The sequence below is a fragment of the Durio zibethinus genome, chromosome 25, assembly GCF_047325235.1.
Source record: "Durio zibethinus cultivar Kanyao isolate XHJ-2024 chromosome 25, ASM4732523v1, whole genome shotgun sequence".
Classification (NCBI taxonomy): domain Eukaryota; kingdom Viridiplantae; phylum Streptophyta; class Magnoliopsida; order Malvales; family Malvaceae; genus Durio; species Durio zibethinus.
The window spans coordinates 14,488,512-14,509,953 of NC_143186.1; the positions used below are offsets into that span (position 1 = coordinate 14,488,512).

Sequence of the window (21,442 nt, forward strand, 5' to 3'; positions counted from 1 at the left end):
CTGGCGATGGTGGAAAGTCTCGATGTACTATCCTCGATTATAATAAAATTTTACTTCCGATTCGAATGTCCTGAATGTTGCCTTGATGTGTTTTTCTTTTTATCGATGTGAATGTGCCTTTTTGTGTGTGCTTGAAATTGATCTCGATATGAATGTGTCTTATTGCGTACGCTTAAGACTAACTGTGGCTTATGGTTATTTGTTCAGATATCGAACTATTGAGGACTGACTTGGATGGGAGTATCCATTCAAGTGCCGCACAGTCTACTGCTTGTTGAGAGAAAGCATAATCCGTGACATGTGGTATCAGAACACAGTTGAGAAGTGCTAGAAAATGGATGAGATGGCCACAAGTGGTAAACCCAGTTATCAACAGAGACTTGAGGCCGTGGCGACCGCAGTGAAAACTCACATGGTGACTAAAGATTGATTGAGGGAGATCGAGACAAGCCAGCGGGAGTTGTTCGATACTCTTCACAACGTGAGCGAAGAGGCTAGAGATACCTTGAATGTTCTCCAAAAGAAATTTGAGGAGCTCAGAGCACAAGTGAGCATCATACAAATGGCTGTAGCCAGATCGAGTTCGACTTTGACGGAAAGGGGAAAAAGGGTCAAGGTGCCGGAGCCTTGATGCTATGAGAGGGTAAGAGATGCCAAGGAGCTGAAAAACTTCTTGTTTGACATGAAACAGTACTTTTGAGCTGTATACACGAATTTAGATGAAGACAAGGTAACAATAATATCGGTGTACCTCACAAGGGATGCCAAGCTATGGTGGCACTCCAAGTTTATCAATGACGAGTGTCTGATTAAGACTTGGATGGACCTGAAACAAGAACTGAAAAACCAGTTCTTCCTTGAGAATGTGGAGTATATGACCCGAAGGAAACTTCGAAAGTTGGTGCAAACAAGAACAGTGCGAGAGTTTGTGATGAGTTTTTCTACCCTGATGTTGGATATTCGAGACATGTTTAAAAAAGACAAAATGTTTTATTTCCTTGAGGGCCTTAAGCCTTGGGCCAAGATAGAACTATAAAGATAAAAAGTGTAAGATATGGCCACGGCCATGGCTGCAGCTGAACGTCTCCATGATTATAATGATGGCTCCTCAAAACGAAAAAATCCTCCATCAGTTGGCAGTAACTTCAACTTTGAGAGTGGGAAAAAGATGATTAGATTGGATCGACCCTTCAGTGGGGGATCAAACAGGAGGTCCTTTGATCGAGATAACACCCAACCCAAGATCAAGAATGCAGTGATTTTCAGACCTAGGTAACCATTAGCTTGCTTCCTATGTAAGGGGTCACATCGGGTAACCGAATGCCCATACAAAAGAGCCTTTAATGCCTTAAGAGCCCCGTCTCAAGAGTTCACAAAAGCACCAAAAATTGTTGAAGAAGTTGAAGAGGAGCCAGCCATGATGGGTTCAATAAGGTTCTTCAATGCCCTTTACACTCAACTGAACACAATAAAGAAAGAGTAAGGTAGAGCCCTGATGTATGTGAACTTAATGATCAATGAGAAGGCTATCAGGGTCATGGTAGACACGGGTGCAACCGATACATTCATCACACTAGAAAAAGTAAAAATATATGGTCTCCAGGTTAACAAAGAATGTGGGCGAATGAAGGTGGTCAATTTGTCAGCCTTTGCGATCAGTGGAAGTTCCAAGAGTGTGATGATCAAATTAAGGCCATGAGAAGGGAAAGTAGACTTTACAGTTTCCCTCATGGATGACTTTGATGTCATCTTCGGATTAGACTTCATGATGTTGGTTCAGGTGATCCTTATCCCTATCGTTAGTTGTTTGTTATGGTACCGGCCACTATTTTATCGAAGAATGGAAAAAAATGATCTCAGCATTACAGTTCAAGAAAGAGGTAAAGAGAGGGGAACCCTCATTTGTGGCCATATCGATTTACAAAAAAGGGTTAAGAGTGGAACCGATATCCGATGGCATGAAAAAAATGTTGAAAGAATTTGAAGAGGTGATGCCAGGGATGTTGCCTAAGGTTTTACCTTCTCAAAGAGTCGTAGACCATGAAATTGAGCTCTTTCTAAGAGTTAAACCCTCTGCTAGAGCCCCTTACCGCATGGCCCTACTAGAGTTGGTCGAACTAAGGAAACAATTAGATGAGCTTCTACAAGTCGGGTTCATTAGACCATCAAAGGCTCTTTTTGGATCGTCAGTGCTATTTCAAAAGAAGCATGATGAAAGTTTATGATTATGTGTTGACTACAAGGTCCTGAACAAAGTCACTGTGAAAAACAAATATTCCATCCCTCTTATAGCATATTTGTTTGATCAACTAAGCCGAGCCAAGTATTTTTTCAAATTAGACTTGAGATCGGACTACCATCAGGTCAGAATCACTGAGGGAGATGAGCCAAAGACTACTTGTGTAATATGGTATGACGCATTTGAATTTCTTGTTATACCCTTTGGACTGACCAATGCTCCTATCACGTTTTATACATTGATGAATCAGGTGTTTCATGACTATCTAGATAAATTTGTAGTCATCTATTCAGATGACATAGTGGTATATAGCTCTAGTCCGGAAGAATATCAAGAACACTTACATCAGGTGCTTCGAAGATTACAAGACCATCAATTATATATGAAAAGGGAGAAATGTGCATTTGTTCAGACCCAAATCCACTTTTTCAGTCACATTATCGAACGTAGCCACATTCGAATGGACATGAAAAAGGTTAGGGCCATCAAAGAGCGGACAACACCGAAGAATGCTAGTGAACTTCGCTCATTTTTTGGACTAGCAAACTATTATAAAAGATTTGTAGAAGGATACTCTCACAAGACCACAGTCCTCACGGAGCTTTTGAAAAAGAAACATAAATGATGTTGGACAAGTGAGTGCCAAGAGGCCTTTGAGGGATTAAAAGATGCTATTATGAAGGATCCTATTTTAGCTCTCCCTGATATTAAAAAGCCTTTCGAAGTTCAGATGGATCATCTGATTTCGCTATTGGAGGAGTGTTTTTACAACAACATCACCTAATAGCATTTGAAAGTAGAAAGCTAAGCGAAGCTGAGAGGAAATATATGACCAAGAAAAAGAGCTCTTGGCGATAGTTCACTGCCTGATGGCTTGGTGACATTATTTGTTGGGTTCACATTTTGTCGTAAAGACAGACAATGCGATCGTTAGCCATTTCTTCACCCAACTAAGGCTTACAGTGAAACAAGTTAGATGATAAGAATTTTTAGTGAAATTCAACTTTTATTTTGAGCACATCATTGGAAAAACCAACAAGTGACTGATGCATAGAGCAAACGAACAGAGTTAGCAGCCATTAGAAAAATTACCCCAATGACGACTAGCAGAGTCATGACAGACATTCGCAAGTTAAATGAAGATCATTTAGAGAAAAACCCGTAGGCCAGTGCCATCCTGAAACTAGTTGAAGAAGGGAAGTCCAAGTACTTTTGGTAAAAAAATAAGGTCTTGTGGACTAAGGGGCCTCGATTGTTTGTACCAAGAGCAGGAGGTCTAAGACAGATGCTGATGAAGAAATGTCATGACACACTATAGGTTGGATATCCGAGCTGGCAACGTACTTTGGCTTTATTGAAATAGGGATACTATTGGCCTCACATGCGACAAAACGTGATGGACTATACAAAGACTTGCCTCATTTACCAACAAGACAAAGTTGAAAAGAAAAAACTTACAGGCATGCTTGAACCACTATCGGTGCCCACCAGACCATTGGGAAACATCTCTCTCAATTTCATTTTGGGCCTTCCCAAGGTTGGTGATCTTGGAGCTATTTTGGTGGTGATTGACCGTTTCTCTAAGTACGCCACATTCATTCCCACTCACAAGTATTGTACTGCGAAAGACACATCTCGATTACTGTTTAAATATGTGGTCAAATACTGGGGCCACCCTCAAAGCATTATAAGCGATAGAGATCCAAGATTCACAGAGTCTTTTTGGAGAGAACTTTTCAAGATATTAGGTTCCTAACTTAACATCTCCTCAAGCTACCACCCTCAAACTGATGGTCAAACGGAACGGTTCAATGGATTACTAGAGGAATACTTAAGGTACTTTGTTCAAGCCAATCAAAAGAATTGGCCTTCGTTATTGGATGTTGCTCAGTTTTGCTTTAATTCCAACAAAAGCTCTTCCACTAACAAGAGCTCGTTTGAGGTGGTCACTGGATAATTACCAAGGCTATCCCATACTACTTTGGAGCAATATAAAAGGAAGAATCTGAGAGCCTTCAACTTCAGTAAAGAGTGAAAATAAAATATTGAGATTGCACAAGCCTACCTGGAGAAAACATCGAAGCGAATGAAAAAATGAGCGGACAAAGGTCGTAGGGCGCAACAATTTCAAGTTGGTGATTTAGTTCTTGTTTGACTAGTCCCTGAACAAATCAGGTTTTTGAGAAAAAGAGATTGTAGATTAGTGCATAAATATGAGGGTCCAGTGAAGATTTTTTCCAAGGTGGGGAACGCTTCTTATAAAATCGACCCACCAAAGTGGATGAAGGTGCACCTAGTATTTCATGTGAGCAACTTGAAACCTTTCCAACAGATCCTACATATGCTAACCGAAGGGAGCCAACCAGAGTCGCCATCATCATGAAACCACCCTCAGAGCATCGAGTCGAAGAGATCTTAATCGACAGGGAAACCAACGTATCTCGAAGACTAGTTTGTGAATATTTAGTGAAGTGGGAGAGATTAAGACTAGAAAAAACCAACTGGAAAACAGAACATGACCTTCGAAGATTCAAGAGGAAGATTGAAGAATTTCAAGCCAACAAGTCGATGAGGACGTCGATAGGATAGGTGAGGGAGGATGTCATGAGCCAACCTTGTATAGGGCCATGACCGGGGCTTAGATTGTCATGAGTCACCTACGTATAGGGCCATGATTCGGTAGATCTCTTGTGTTAGGAAAAGTATCTCCATTTCAAACATTGTAATTGTTAGTGGTAGCATAGCTCTAAAATCTCTAAGACTTTTTAAGAGAGGTGAACGGGCAGTGTACTGTTGGGCTGCCTCACCGATCGCGATACGGGTTTAGGCCATTCGCCAAGGGCTGCCCCCTGGCCCTGGCGATGGTGAGAAGTCCCAATGTACTATCCTCGATTATAATAAAATTTCACCTCCAATTCGAATGTCCTCAATGTTGCCTTGATGTGTTTTTCTTTTTGTCGAAGTGAATGTGCCTTCTTGTGTGTGCTTGAGATTGATCTCAATATGAATGTGTCTTATTACGTACGCTTGAGTTGTTCAGATATCAAACTATTAAAGGTTGACTTGGGTGTGAGCGTCCATTCAAGTGCCGCACGGTCTACTGCTCGTTGAAAGAAAGCATAATCCGTGACACATAGCCTATACATGATCCTCTGCTTGCATACATGCATACATGAGAGAGAGAGAGTTCTAGACTAAGGTTGGCATCGGGTCGGGTTCGAGGCGGGTTTTGCTCGCCCCAAACCCGACCCGACTTTATGCTTTATTAAACCCGAACCTGATCCTACCCAAAATTTTTTTTGTTTTTTCATATCCGAACCCGACCCGACCCGATACTATGTAAATCATACCCTACCCAACCTGAAATTAATAAAATATTATTTTTTAAATATAAATATTTAAAAATATAATTATATAAATATATATAAATAAAAAATTAAATAATTAATTTAAAAATAATTTTTTTATATAATATCGGGTCGGGTTTTAGGCAAACCCGAATCCGACCCGACCCGTTTGTTTCCTAACTTTATCCGACTAGACCCGAAACCCGAATTTCAAAAAAAAAAAAAAAAAGACCCCATAGGGTCGGGTTGGGCCAAAACCTGTCGAGGACGGGTTAGTTCGCCGTCCCTATTCTAGACAGCTATCAAATGAGTATATATATGTATATTCTTCATATTATACGAATCACAGTGTGTACATTCACATATTGATAGCACAAAAGCAAGAGCTCAAGAACGATAAAACCACCCTGCCACCTTTCGCAACCTTGTGCACTTGTACGAACTTGCTAGTTAACTATATAAGAGTTCGAAAAGGTTAATGTTTCAAGACCAAATCAACAATGTTGGCTTTGACACCCACTCTCATTGGGTCCATTGTGCCAATCATGGCATTTGTCACATGTTTTTTCGCATGAAAAATGGGATTTCAGTCCTATCCAACACTAGTAATAGTCACGATCCCTGAAAGGGGAGTCGAGAGCCCATTGACAGGTTCTAGGCATTAAAAATGATTTAAACATAAAGGCCATGGTATCATTGATCTTTTGGGGTCCTGCCTCATTTCCTCTTGCAATTGTAGCCTGCAAGTCAAAAGAGTTGTCATAACGGACTGGCAATCCAATAGGGGGCAGTTCATATAATAGAGGACTAGAGGGCCTTGTCAATTAGGATAAGCTATAGATTCTGACTATCTTATTTTTGCAAAATGTCATGGTAATACAGTTAATTTTGTTCCAGCCAATCAAATTATTATAAAACCGAAGAACAAAAAGGCATTAAAGAAAACAATTTGCAATCTTGAACTTGTGACGCAGATGCTAACCTCATATGTCTTGGTATCAGGACCATGAGGAGTCATGCAGCTGTGGAGCTAGCACCACCAGGCAGAAACCCATCAGCTTTTGCCTGAAACCAACACATTGTAGAAATTCGGAATTAGAAGAATAAATAAGGCTAACTTAAAGTCTTATGCTGGAGTTCCTACTTTAAAAAGCAAGCCAAAACATTATAAGAAAATGTGCAACACACTTTCTACCAGCATTTAGATATCACAGAGGATACAACCCCATAATCCACTGTTCTACTAGAAGTATATGAAATGTAGAAAAGCACAATAGTTGTATGGAAACCACATTGTAAAAGATCTTACTTCTTCAGGAGCTGTCCATATTGTGTAGCCAATTACCCAATGATATTCTCCATCTTAGCAAAGAGATAGAACAAAACAGGGTAGCCTATATACTCAAACTACACCAGCCAAAAGGAAAAACAGCCAAACTGTGATAAGATTCACCTCATATCCACCATAAATTCACTCATGCAATTACGATCGTAATATGGAGGTTGGAATGTATGTTCAGCAACCAACCATCGCGGAGGGAAAACAACAAAATCAGGCAATGCCACACCTGGTTTATCAGTTGGTGCTGTCAGAACTGCAAGATATCATTCAAATCAAATGTAGATAATTAAATACAAGCACAATTGAACAACAAAAAACGTGTCTTTAGGAAAAGAAAGATATGAGGGCAGAGTCCATGTCTCATGGACTTAAGGGGGAGTCTTGAATCCCACATCGAACATAATAGGAGGGTCACTGGGGTATAAAAGGATTCACACCATTTCCGCCTTGTGAGACGCCTTTTGTAAGACAAAACCGTGAGACCAGAGGCCAGAGCGGATAATACCTCACAAAGGTGTGACTCATGACAAGAAGGCTGATCTGAGATGCCGGAAGGGTGAATGTCCGGATCCCGGAACCGCACGGGTTCGGAGTTTGAGTCTCGACCCGTGACACATGTAGCATCATACCAGTATTTATTGATGGATCACCATGATCAACTAAAACAGTATTGTAAGGGCAGAGGTTGCTGAGATCATACTGAAAACAACAAGATTTTTGAATCAGATCGGTGAAATGCATCATAATTTTTTTGGCCAGAGAAATGAGTTATGATAAAAAACTTATAGTTTTTAACTATTTTAGTTTGAACTTGAACTGTTATCTGATCAACTTAATACATGAAAAAACAAAAGGCTGTCTACTAAATGCCTCCATTAACATACTATATTGTCAAAATAAAGAAGAATAATACTACAATCATTACGTGCACCTTATATGGGATATAATTACCATGCCAGGCAACTACATTGAAAGGAGAAAAATCTTGCCTTGCATTGAAAAGTTCTCCTCCAAACTTTTGTGCAATAGTAAACCCTGGGCGGGGGCCCTCCTCAAACCAGGCTGTGGGGACAGGGAAGTCCCTTAAAGCAGCAAGACCGTTAGCACCTACACAAGATCAAAATCATATCCTAAGGGTCATATTCATCCATCATGATAAAAAAAGTGACTTATTCTTAAGGTACCAGATCAACAAAATATTATGCTTCATTGACGCGCAGGCCACATCTGAAGAAGAAATTAGGTACCTATTGGACCAAGATCAGGAAGTTGAAAATGGGTACCAAAAACCTCAGCAACATAACCACGTGATGGGCCATCAGGCAAATCTACAACAAAGCAGAAGCCTTGAGGTAAAACAACAATTTCACCCAGACAGACCTGCAATCTTCCACATTCAGTAGTGATCCATAGCCCTGTAATAAAAAATGTAGTTCTTAAGTAAGCATATTTCCTTGTATCAAAAAGAGTTTAAGTTCACTAGTACTGTCATGTAATCCATGCTCATAAATGAATAAGAAGAAATAAAAAAACATATATTTTCATCACGTGGCAAAACCTTAAACAATAGTGCCAGTTTTCTCAATAAAAGTGGTTCATGCCCCAAAAGGAAATGCAACCTACCAACAATGACTTATTTTTTTTAGGTTCAGGAAATATAATGACGATAATTTTATAATATCTTTATTTTACAAATAAAGCTGCTCAAATCAAAAACCTCAAAAGGAGACAGATTCCACACATGCAAAAGAATGCAATTAAAAATTGTTCCAAAGGTGGCCATGAATTGAAAGATAAAAGGATTTTAACTTACTTCCTTGCTGGGGAACTACCAAAAAATCACCATCTGCATTGCAGAAGGCACAATTTTCCATTGATTCGTCGGCAGTATACTTAAATGTGAAGAAAATTTCCTTGTCTCTTTAAGGTACACATTTAAGCCAAACAATTGAGCATTACTCCAAGTCTCCTAGCTAAGGATCAATGCAACTATAAAGTTGTTTTTGAATACTTTACAGAGACAAACAGATAAAGAGTTCCTATAGTGAAACCATCTCCACGAAGCACACAAAAGTAGCACTTAAGAGAAGTATTCCATTCCATTTCACTCAGCTCAGTGTTTGTGAAATATATCAAATTGCAAGTTTTAAAACCTCAAGAACTGCAATTCCTCCAATATCAAGTCTATTAAGATCATCTTTCCAGGATTCTAAATGACATCTTATGAATCCTTCAAGTCACATCAGACATGTTACTAAAACTTCAGTTTCTAGGTTTCTCCCCAAGATTGGTCAGCAAATAGTGCTAGAAGTAAATATTATACAATCCAATTCTTTTTCAGCATCTTTTTCCCCTTTTATATCAAATCAAGAGCAATATCATGCAATTCAAGATTTTGGAGATTCCTTATCAACCAAGGTTTCTATCTTAGCAATAGAGGGTGTTGTCAGCCGCATAAATCCGTGAAAGGTCACCTTTGAAAACTAAAACAACAATATCAAACAAATCCCACACTAAGTTTCTCATAATTCTTCGATGATAGGTAAAAAAATAGTAACATACATAATGTTGCTTATTGAAAAAAAACACTCGCATTTAGCGATAATGATCAGATTCGTGTAAGAAGTGAAATGACTACTAAAATACCAATTACATGTGAATAGCATACCCATTTGGAAGGAATGAGCTGCCAGCTCCACATATAGTGTATAAACCATCAATAAAATCCATCGGTGAATCCGGAATATCCACAGGCTTCCACCGCAGCTGAGTAGGGTTTGCAATCGTGTTGGACCGGTCGAATTCACTCACAAGCTTCTCATGTTAGGGCCACGAGGCCAAAACGGCTAGTAAGTAACTGATGGTTTGATTCTATATAACCAACTATTCAAAGAAAAGTTCAAGAAAAAAGGAAAAAATCAATAAAATTAACCCCTAAACAAATTTTCTTTTATGAAAAAAAGTAACAATGAAATTAAATCCACTAAAATTCAACGAAATTATTAATTAAATCCAAGAGACAATTCAAATATTCAAATTTTTTTTTGAAAAACTTAGCTTTATTTACACCACTAAAACAAATTAATGAATAAAAAAATTATTTAAAATTTTGAAAATTTCAAAAATAATAACATTACCTGCGTTGATTAAGCAGACGAGGAGAAGTAAACGAGGTGCCAGAGATCTGCTCAGCGTAGAGTACGAAAGGGCAAATAAGAGGACTATTTTGGCCACGTGGCAAAGCTCCGCTGATCGCCTCCGACAAGAAATGATTGCCGAATCCCGATTGATACTCCAAATCGTCAGGAAAACCCCCCAAGCAGTCGCCCTTTGTAACTTCCGCCGATGATTTCTCCATCTTTCACGAATCTTTCTTTTTGGTAAAAAAAAAAAAAGAACACTTTGTCTGAACTCTGAATTGAATAAAAGATGAAGTAAGTGATTGAGATCAAGAGATGCTAACGTGGCCGTTTCGCCAGTCGGAGAGACGTACAGAGCTCTGCAACTTTTTTTAGATCAGGCAAATTATTGAGAGGATCTTTACCGTCGATTTAATCACGGGGCGGTGGAGATAACAACGCATATTTTGTCTTTAACCATTGAACCGTTAGTTCCCGCTTTTCCCCTTTTTGTTTTATGGTTGAAACTTTTATTTTTTTGGTCTTTTTGACAAATATTATTTATAAATAAAAATAATTATTAATTTTTACCCATGAATTAGCTTTAATTTTTTTAATATTTATTTATATTTGCATCTTAGGTTGAGTAGAAACTACACTAGCATGTAGTTTTTCTTTCTTTTTCTTTTTTTAACTATTGCCAAAACAAAGCAAGACCCAGAGAACAAAAATGGAAAAACTTGAAGCTAGTTCAGAAGAACCCAAGACCCATCATAAACGAAAGCTAGACAGCAGGGTGATATTATCATTAACAAAGCCTTCTTTTCTTCTTACACTGGGTAGAGTCCACATTCGATGGAAATATCGTCAAAGGTTGTGTTATCTATTGGAAAAACTTATAAAGAAGCATAATTGGGATGAAGCAAGTGGGGTTTTAAGCTTGTTGCTTAAGGGCACTTCCAATGATTGTTCTTCTGATTTGAATCGCCTCAAGTATTCCGTATGGCTTTTTTTCTTTCCTTTTTTTTTTTTTTTTGAGTTTCCCGTGTATTTATTTGGTTTAGAGTTATGGTATTGGTTATATTTGAGGAATTTTTAGTCTGTTCTAGTTTAGGCGCCATTTGCTTATTGCTTTTACTGCTTGCTTTTTCGCTGCGAGAATGCATTGAAATTGAGTGAGCAGATAATATTTTGAGAAGTTTAATTTTAAAAATATTAACTTTTTTGGATGACAAAAAAGCATAACTCTAGTATTTTGCTGATACTATAATTTTAGAATGAGTGTAGCATGTTATTTGTTTGTTTATTTTTGCTTTATAGGAACTTTTAAGGAAGTTAAAAAGCTAGCAGGCAGTGATCAACAGAGCTATATTTTCGTGTTAGAGATGTTTTCTAGTTCAAGTATTTGCATGTCTCTTTTTTTTTTTTAGGTACAATCTTGGATATGTCTTTGTGTTTTAAGCTTGTGCATAGTATGTATTATTGTCTTCTTCTGTCAAAGATATTTCTAAAATTGCTGTAAGAGGAACCAAAGCAGTGCCTTGCGAGAGAATGTATGGGTGGGGGAGAGACTTTATATAAAAGAGTATAAGTGGATATTTTCTCATGAACTTCAAAAATTAGGCTAATAGCAGCAGAATAGAGATGCATTTATTGATTATATTATTGCTACTACAACGTTATTTTGTGCACTTCAGATGTATATTTTTCTTTTTGGATATCTAGTTAAATATAAAAACTGATGTGTGTGTGTGTGTGTGTAAGGGATGTTTTTAGGTTTCAATTAGGCTTCTTAAGCACATAGAGGGGGATCATGTTGACAAAAGAAGGATCAGGGACATCTTTGAGGTTTGGATGAGCAGGATCAGGTCCAAGACTGTGCGAGTAGAGGTATAGTTTGACATATTCACATTTATTTGGTCTGCGTACTACCTGTTTTTGAACATAGATCTTTTCTGGTTGAACAGGAGAAGATTGCAATTCATTTGGAGTTCATTTTTTTCTGCCTTACATATGGAAATCTTGGGTGGGCTCATCAAGCTGCCCTAAGGTATCATTCTTGTATAATTGTGCCTAAGGATTTGGGGTCGATGTAGAAGAAATATCATATTTCTTTGCCTATTATCGCCTAATTGTCAATCATTAAACGTTGCACACATTGTTATCCATCACACAAAACTAGGAAGTTAGTAACTACCTTGTTGGCAAAAGAACTCCCTCCTCAACTCTGACTGTCAAGAAATAGTTGGCTGCAATGATTGTAAGCTTGCACTTGAACAAATCTCATTTTGTATTTGAGGGAAACTGGAGCTAACCAATAAGATTCAGTTTCTTCGCATGGGGAAAGTTGGTTTATTACCATAGACATGCCTATGCTAGGGTTTATTAGGGTTTGGTACATTAGGGTCTTTATGGTTTAGGAAAGGAAAATCAGGTCTGGTTGGCTTGTAGAACGCTGCAAGGAAGAACAACATTGCACAATCAGATAGATCCAGCTGCAAAGTGATGAATTTCTTTTCTCTACTTGATCAGTGTGTATTTACCAATGTTAGGCTCAGTTAGGGGAATTGATTCCATGATAATTTGAATAGAATTTTGCTGGCTGTGATAGATGATATTATGCATCTCTGTTTCAGTATAACAATGGATGGCTTAGTTAGTTTGTTCATGAAAGATTCATCTCATATGTTTTCATATTTGCAATGTTGATGTATTTATATATAAGTTTCATTATGATACTTCTATGCAAAAAAAGGTGTATTGTCGTTGGAATATAATACATGAATGAATTCAGTGTTTTAGTGACTTTTATGAAATACTCCTCCCCCCTTTTCAGCTTGATGAAAGAACGTAACTTTAGTTGTCACCCAATGTCAAATCTGGTCATGGACTTGACCTTCTGTCAGCTTTGGTATACCAATCTCACTGAAGAGGTAAAGCAGAGGGATTCAAACGAGGATTACACCCCTCAGCAATCAGACACTTCAGGATCAAAATTCAGTAACAAAATTGTTAACTCAGAGGGAAATTATGCAGATTATATTCATGATGCTGTTACTTCTCGATATGATTTGGAGACATCTGTAATGAATGATAAAAGAAACACTCTGGTGGCTGATAGCATCCTACACAGAAACGTTCCTATGGAGAATGATGTTAACCTGCGGAGTGCACATCTTTCACAAGCGGTTGAGCCACTAGGCTCCTACCAGAACTCTGCCAAAAATGAAGCTGGTTTTTATAATGATAGTGACTATACGTGTGATCCTTCAATTTTCTCTGCCTTAGGTAAGCTCCGAATGCCCTGTATGTTTCTGTAACTGTCATGATAATTACCAGTCTGTACTTTTGATATTCTTCTTTTGAACTTTGTAGTGAGGCATTGAGCATTATGTTGCCAATGTGTGCATATCCGAAGTATATTTTAAATAACTAAAAGTCTTTAATGCTTCTTAGCAGATTTTTCTTCCCTTTTTTCTTTGTGTAAGTTGTAATTTATTCAATTGTCGATTAAATGGGAAAAATGCTAGAGATCCAATAAAAGGGGAGCAAATTGGGCAGAAAGACTAGATGCTATGAATCAAAGAAAGAATATAGAACATGAGTCAGATAAATAGAGATCCTGCAACTACCAATGTCAGAAACATGGATATGCATCTGAGATACAAAATGTTCTTTGGGTGAAGTATAGGAGATAACCCTTCTATCTTCCTCATCCCTTAAATTGTCTTACTTTATATGTTACCATGTTGGATATTAATCCTTCCTTCTAGAAGTATGCTTAACATTCCCAAATAGGATAACTCCTATTTAATTGTATATATGTCAAATGTTAAGTGACCTAATTAGTTGGCAGGCTGAAAAACATAATTGCAATTATGAAGAATATTTGGATTAATTTTATGATTTTCTTACAGATTTTCTATAATGGTATCCATCAGAGATTTTTTACTTTATAATTAATATTGTTTCATAATCCTATCCAATGCCCTATAGCTTACTGACATTTGTCATCTTTCTTGTTTCAGAGGGTCTAGAGTCGTGGTTGAAGCCTTTACAGCAGCCACATTCTAGTGAGAACTTCTTTTATTTGCATAGGCAAATGCTTAATAATCATTATAATGATGCTGTTAAGTATCTCCGGCTTGCTCTTTATTCTGCATCCTTTTGCCAGCAGCCTTACTTCCTTTGGTACAGGTAAAATTATGTTTTCCTTACAACTTTTTTTGACATATTTGGAACTTCTTAAACATAAGCTGGAACATCTACTATTTTTATAGATATTCAGATATTCATGAGCGAAAACACAAAACGATATCTGTATAATATTATTTAAGAGAATTTTATTACCTTTATGCAAAAGTTATTCAATCTTACTGATTCAAACATGATTTTCTGCTTTTTTCATTTTGTCCATTTTATGCCAGTTGTTACTGATTGGAGGTCAAGTCAATGAGGCCCTAGGTGAAGTCAAAAGGTTCTGTAACAATTTGAACATGCCTTTTCATTTAGGTACTGACCTCCCAAATAAGGTTTTCTTTTTCCTTTTTTTCCCTGGTTGCAAAGAAGTGAATTCAAATCGGAAAACATAATCCCAAAGGTACTATATTTCATTTTGGCTTAATTCAGTTAACTTGAGAATAACAGAAAAAGTAATATGAACAATTAGTGACTGGAGGACTCACCTTATTATGATTCAGGTATTTCTTGTGACTGTTAATTCTGGTGATAATCAATTAGTGACTAGTAGTCCCAAAGGATGTTATGGTACTGCTGCAACGTTTCTTGAGACAAGGCAGAGAGGTTTTTTGCCATTACTTTTTTTTTCTTATGTTTTGGCAAACATTTCTTGCGTGGATTGTGGAAGTCTCCCTTGGGCATTTTTGAGGCTAAAGTTCTCTCTTAACTCTTTACTTGGAAGTTTTCCTTTTGCAGAATAGGCTTGTATTTCAATTATTTTCTACTCTCTCCCCTGGAATCTTTACTTTCAGGAATACTTTCTAAATGTCATGGAGCTTTTCTGCAGTATGCTAATATTTCCTGTTGGTCTTCTTGTTGGCTTTATAAAACACTGATGTATTGATTTTCTGCAGATTAAGGGCTAGTCTTTTAGAGTATTTTTATTCTAATGACTCTATCGTGCTCTCTAATTGTTTGGAGGAGATTATGAAGAAGGTTCCAACATTCTTCCACTCATTGGCAAGGCTTGTCAGCATGCATCAAAATGGTATATTATCATAGATAGACCAGTGCTCACTTCATTTGGCAGTTGTTATGTAGTGACTCTATTCCTAGTTGTGACACATGGCCACTATCCATGCCCATCCAATTTTCCCTCTTCCCCTTTGGTCTGCTTTCACAATATTTGGACCTGGATTTTCACAATCAATGCCTTCTCTTTCTTAATAATTGATGCTCTTGCATATATAACTGTGATTTTGATTTTCTTTTCAGGGCATTGTAGTCTGGAATCCCACGTGGAGATGATTGCTTTGCATTTGGAAGCTACCTATCCAGAATCCAATACATGGAGGGAGTTTGCTTCATGTCTCAATGGGAATGAAGGTGAACAAAATGCAAAACCCTCTATTTTACTACAAAAGGATGCCAAATATATTTACCGAGGTGAAATCAAGAAAAGCTTGGATGTTACCCTGCAAATGTTGGTTAAGACGTCACTTTGGCAGGCAGATGCTTGCATCAGAAATTGCTTCAGGTGTGTTACATTTCTTATTATGGAACTGTCTAATCTGTTCCATCTAAACCGTTTTGCTTAAATATTTAAGCTATCTCAGCTCTCCTACAAATTTCAACCCCATGTTAATTGTGACAAGTGACAACTGTTGACATTATAGTTTATCGTGTTTCTTATTGCTATTATTCGCATGGTTGAAACCTTCAGGCCCCCTCCTTTTGAAAAATCGGTTAACCTTGGTAGATTGATTCTCACATCACCACACCATTATCTAAGCTGCTCCTGGTCATCTTCTACGTTGTGTATTTTATATTTTAGTACACTTCTTGCTAACTACTCTATGCGCTTCGTATCCTTTTCTCTCCCACTAAGATAAATTAGCTCAGCCAGATTGGTTAATCAGATTTTTGTTGTTCTTGCGTGGAACAGGGTCTTGGAGCTTTTAACTTACAAAGCAGCTTGTGCATCCCATTTGTATGGTCAAGAGTGCCACCATGTTTTAAAGGTTTATACTCATCTAGAGGAACAAAATGATAGGGACCTGCTCAAATTCCCAAAAATACATATTGAGAATTCCATCAGACTAAATGTGAAATTTCAAGAGAAATAAATAAGATATAATTTTTTTGCAAGAATATCTGTTTCTTTCTGTTGTTCCTATTTTATTACAGGATCTAAATGTCAGTAGCAAAATTGATGTCACTTTTAAAAATTTAATTTACATTTTCTAATTTTTTTTTTTTAGAAAGGGTGACGAGACATTTTCTAAATTTTTTTTTTTGTATTTTTAGAAAGGGAGATGCTCTCATCATATGCAACAATGTCTGTCCTAATCGAATCTCAGATTAAGAAACCAATTTTCAAAGACAACCAACATTCAAAAGACAATTTTTCTTCAGAGATATATTTACAGCTTACAAGATCTGTCTTCTGAATTTAACATGAGAAACAGAACAACAAATCCAGAGGATAAAACAAGATACATTCACATAAAAGGATGTAGAAATGTAATGTACAAATTGCATTATGAGAAGCAGCTTTTGGCAATGACAATGACAGAATAAGGAAATATAGCTAAAATTTTCTCTATCGACCCTCCAAAATTGAGATACTAACATCATTAGCTGAAGTTGGTGAGATCTTGGTTGAGGAAGACTCTGTTTCCTTATTGATCAAGAAACCGGGTTCTTTTGGATTTACCAATGCAGTCTCACCGCCAAGCAAAAGAACCGCCGATGACATGCTCGGTCTATCCTCAGGATGTTGTTGTACACATAAGAGAGCAATGTGGATGCACCTCACCAATTCAGACAGACAACATGACTCTTGTAAAAATGAATCAATCAGCTCTAATGGCTTTCCTATTTTCCAGAGCCCCCAAGCCTAAGACAAGTTATAAGCTCTTGGTCATTCTCCTTCTCAAAGAACAATAACAGTTAAGATGTAAGTTTTCTACTCACTTGTCCAATCAGGTTCAGGTCATGGATGGGATGGTAAAACCCTGTATTTTTCTTGCCACTTATTATCTCCAGCACCAGTATCCCAAAGCTGAAGACGTCTGATTTTACTGAGAATTGTCCGTCGATAGCATATTCTGGTGCCATATAACCACTGCAGAAAACCATCAGTGAAGAGCTCATCATCGGTCAATGCGGACAGGAAACACATTGGTGATGATCTAGAGCTAAATTCATGAATGAAAAGAAGAAGATAGAAGTGAACTTAACCACTTACTATGTTCCAACCACTCTATTTGTGCTCCCTTCAGTCTGGTCTCCTCCAAAAGTTTTGGCCAATCCGAAGTCTGAAATTTTTGGATTCATCTCACTATCAAGAAGAACATTACTAGTTTTGAGATCTCTGTGTATAATCCTCAATCTAGAATCTTGATGTAGATAGACAAGTCCTCGAGCAACACCATTGATAATATGAAAACGCTTGGGCCAATCTAGTAGCTTATGTCTGGTTGAGTCTGACATGCATGTACATATTGAAATTTAGTGTCCTACTAAAACCTTTCAAATAGACAATACTAGCGTATAGAATTTATTGGTTTTCTGAGGAATCCATTACCGAAAATGAAGGAATTCATACACCAATATTCTCTCCTCTCCTTGGATGCAGCATCCAAGAAGCTTTACAAGATTCCGATGTTGAAGTTTGGCTACCAGTGCTACTTCATTTTTGAACTCATTTGATCCTTGCCTGGATCGTTTTGAGAGCCTCTTCACAGCAATTTCTCGTCCATCTTCCAGGGTACCCTGAAAATAATGTACTATATAAGAATGTTTACTACATTCTGCAAAATTTTTTCATCCAGTGCTTGTTTTCAGCTGAACAGTGCAAATTTACCTTGTAAACAGGCCCAAAACCACCTTCTCCTAGCTTGTTGTCAGATGTGAAATCCTTGGTGGCTTTAACTATCGTAGCAAGGTCGAATAATTCAAGTTCTTTATCTTCCTTTTGCCCTTCATTGCTCCTGGAATTTACACCATGATTTTCCTTTTCCCCTGAACAGTAACCAGATGTACTAAGATTAGCATTAGAATGTTATATTTTAACCACTTCGTTGGTCCAACATATTTCTGAACAAAACCTCAGAAAATTCCTCTCAAAACATACAAATCAGTCGTTCTTTTCTCAAAGTAAGCAGGGGAAGTTGCTATCAATCTTACAGTTTTGAAGTTCTAAAACGTTTTGAAGTTCTAAAACATTGTCCAAATATGATTTGTGTAGGAAGAAAATTTTACCTTGTGTGCTTCTGTGTCTTCTGCAAATATAATAGCAGACAAGAAGCAGACCAACTATGAAAATGACAGTTGAAGTTATGACTGACACTGCTATCTTCATTTGAGTCTCACCTGTCGGCTCTTCATGGATGAAAATTAGTTAAATTAGAGCCTTGAATGGTCTAATATATGGTAACATAACTTTGAGGAAATACTAGATACTTTGACAAAACCGAAAGTAATTATCTCATACCTGCTTCAGAAGAAGACATTCGAATGTATAAGTCTTGCCCACCTGCAAACTGTTTCATATCAATTAGATCTCCAAACCAAATGACACAACCACTGCCCTTTCCTCTTATATCTGTGTTTGTATAGGCCATACAAGAACAGTTCTGTAAACATTTAACCCTGCATTCTTTGAGACCTATACTTTTGTCTACCCAAGAATGTGTGGTATCTGGCACTTTTAATCCACCAAATTTGATAAACACATCTCCCTTGCAATCTAATGGTTTATTTCGCACACATCCACGAGACCAGTTGATGGAATCCCAATACTGTGATGCATTAGGCTTGAATCCTTTTAAACACTGACAAGGTACCACTTGAGAACTGTCACAACTCCCATACGCACCACAGAGTTCATAGTTGTCACAGACGTCGATTGGCGGATAGGTGGAAAGCACCCAAGTTCTACTTTCTTCACTCCAAAAATAGCCCTGGGTCTGATAGTTGGTTTGGTTCAAAACATACCTTATAATACCTGATTGCTCGCCGAAGTAAAATCTGAAGTACACCTCCTCATTATTCCATACAAATTCTGAATGAAAACCCAGCCTAGGCCTTAACAAGGGTGCACCGCTGAATCCAAGGCCATTCCAGGGGCCTATACGCATGTTTCTCTTTGTACCCCTCCATGTAACAAACTCAGGGTAATTGTTTAGCTCAATGCCTCCAGTGTAGTCTCCAGGAGATGGATCATTTGAGCTCTTCCATGCTGACAAACGCCGATCAAGACCAGTTCTCAAGTCCCGTCCAAATTTCATCCCTGCTATTATAGTATCAGTTGGATAATCAAAGCTTTGCCACAAAAAAGTTTCTGAATTCCCATCATCATTTCCATCTCTTATGACAAGATTTCCAGAATCCAAGAGCTGTACTATTGGATTTCGAGCTACTTTGGTTGAGTTTGCTGACCAAACAACATCGTTGCTTCGGCTGAGCAGTATAAGATTGCCTTTCCTGTCGAGCAACAGCATACCATAGGTGTCATTGATTGGATTACACCGGTTTGCAACCCAAACAACAGTTTTTTCGGTGATTTTCTTGTACCAAATGCCCAAGTAACAGTTTCTAGAGCCTCTAGGATTGAATAAACCAAGTTCAAAGTTTCCATCCCTTGAAACCAAGGTCCTCCCATCACTTACAGACTGAGAATAGGTAAAGCTATCGATTCCATCAGAGAATGTAGCATAGAAAAAGAGCAACAATGTTTTGACGAGAATGAAAGAAAAGTTTTCCATTTGTTTCCAAGCTATTACAGCTTACTACTAAAGGTTTCATATTGAAGCATTATAAAGGAAAAGAATCCCATAGCTCATAATAGTTGACTTAATTAATGAGGTGATTGCCAACCGCTGCCGGTGTTTTACTCATCTTGAGTATTTGACAAGTCAGGAGCTTCAAGTAATAATCTGAAGTGTATGTTACCAGAAATGTTGTTGATATTCCATCCTATACTAAATGAAGTTGAAGTTAACGGCTTGGACTTGACCATGGGAGATATGAAATTTAGAACGCGATTGGATGCTAAAGTCAATGTAAAAAGAAGATAAGAAAATAGGTTGATATTAAAATAAGTTCATGCTAACGTGATCAATTGACTTAGTTGTTATTAATTAAGTATTGAACTAATTGAGATAGTCATCAACTTGACCATCAATAAGTGTTTGTTTGATGATCAAGATGTTAACAAGCTATCAAGGCATAACACAGTCAATTATTAGTTTAATGCAGTTGTCCAGGAGCCGTTGGCAGCAAACACTAATAAAGGTGAAGCCAAAGAAAAAATAACAGAGCCAGGAATTTGACTCAAGGGACTTTCATTATGATGGTAGGTCATTTATTCAAAATTTGTCAAATTAACAAAAAGCTTGAAAATTACTGATTAAAAAATTTATCTGCATATAGATTTCTACTTTTGTTGGAATTTTTCTTGATAATATAGACATAATGACAAGTAATAAAAGTTTGTAATGGTGACAAATACGAGAGGATGAGCACTTAGCTCAATGATAAGTGCATATATCCTTCTTTTAAAGAGAAAATTATGTTTGAATCTCTTTGCTTTGTTGGATAAAAGATTATAAGTAATAATAGTTGAACTTATTAGATATTGCTTTTTAATAGTGATTGTATTAATTAATTGAATTAAATTATGAATTTATATGACCAAGACTTATTTAAGTAAAAAATCGTAAGTTGAAGATAAAAAAAAAATTATAAGTGTTAAAATTTGAATTTCAAATTTGTTAAATACCATTCTTCAAAAGTAACCGAATAAACTAATTGAATTAAACTTAAAATTCATATCAATAACACTTGATGTCTAAGAAAACTGTTAGTAGCTTTTTAATTAATTGGTAGAATGAATAAAAGTTAAAGCAAAATGGCTTTGTTCATGCTGTATAGGACAAACATCAGGAAAATCAAGCATTAAAAGAGCAAAGCTGGTCAAGATACATTTCCACTGTTTGTTTTCCGGATTTATTAACATTAATTTCCCATGCTTTAAATCCTTGAGAATTTTCCTACAATTTGTTCCAACGTTTATTTCATCCCTCAAATTTCTCCATGATTGACTTGGATTCTCCCCAAAGCCTATAAATTGCTGAGATAACTTCAACATGACTAAGTTGGAAAAGGAGTGTTAGAAATAAAGTTTATATGAAGCAATAATTGGAATAAA

General features: G+C 37.2%; 3 pseudogenes across 3 annotated transcripts; 1 reads left to right on the top strand and 2 right to left on the bottom strand.

Moving 5' to 3' along the window:
* Positions 1–5,893: 5,893 nt before the first annotated feature.
* Positions 5,894–10,529, bottom strand: LOC111276243 (homogentisate 1,2-dioxygenase-like; annotated as a pseudogene). The gene is made up of 9 exons (XR_016333524.1): positions 10,066–10,529; positions 9,575–9,811; positions 8,742–8,820; positions 8,176–8,343; positions 7,860–8,035; positions 7,558–7,627; positions 7,040–7,181; positions 6,569–6,651; positions 5,894–6,326 (listed from the first exon to the last, which is right to left on the bottom strand). The product of XR_016333524.1 is annotated as a homogentisate 1,2-dioxygenase-like (transcript).
* A 31-nt stretch (positions 10,530–10,560) lies between these two features.
* On the top strand, positions 10,561–16,440 carry LOC111276242 (uncharacterized; annotated as a pseudogene). Its single transcript, XR_016333523.1, has 9 exons — positions 10,561–11,047; positions 11,824–11,937; positions 12,015–12,097; positions 12,884–13,335; positions 14,076–14,244; positions 14,475–14,557; positions 15,138–15,274; positions 15,502–15,767; positions 16,172–16,440. The product of XR_016333523.1 is annotated as an uncharacterized LOC111276242 (transcript).
* A 158-nt stretch (positions 16,441–16,598) lies between these two features.
* Positions 16,599–20,155, bottom strand: LOC111276533 (G-type lectin S-receptor-like serine/threonine-protein kinase At4g27290; annotated as a pseudogene). Its single transcript, XR_016333607.1, has 7 exons — positions 18,720–20,155; positions 18,493–18,546; positions 18,365–18,429; positions 18,095–18,272; positions 17,477–18,003; positions 17,278–17,353; positions 16,599–17,125 (listed from the first exon to the last, which is right to left on the bottom strand). The product of XR_016333607.1 is annotated as a G-type lectin S-receptor-like serine/threonine-protein kinase At4g27290 (transcript).
* Positions 20,156–21,442: the final 1,287 nt, after the last annotated feature.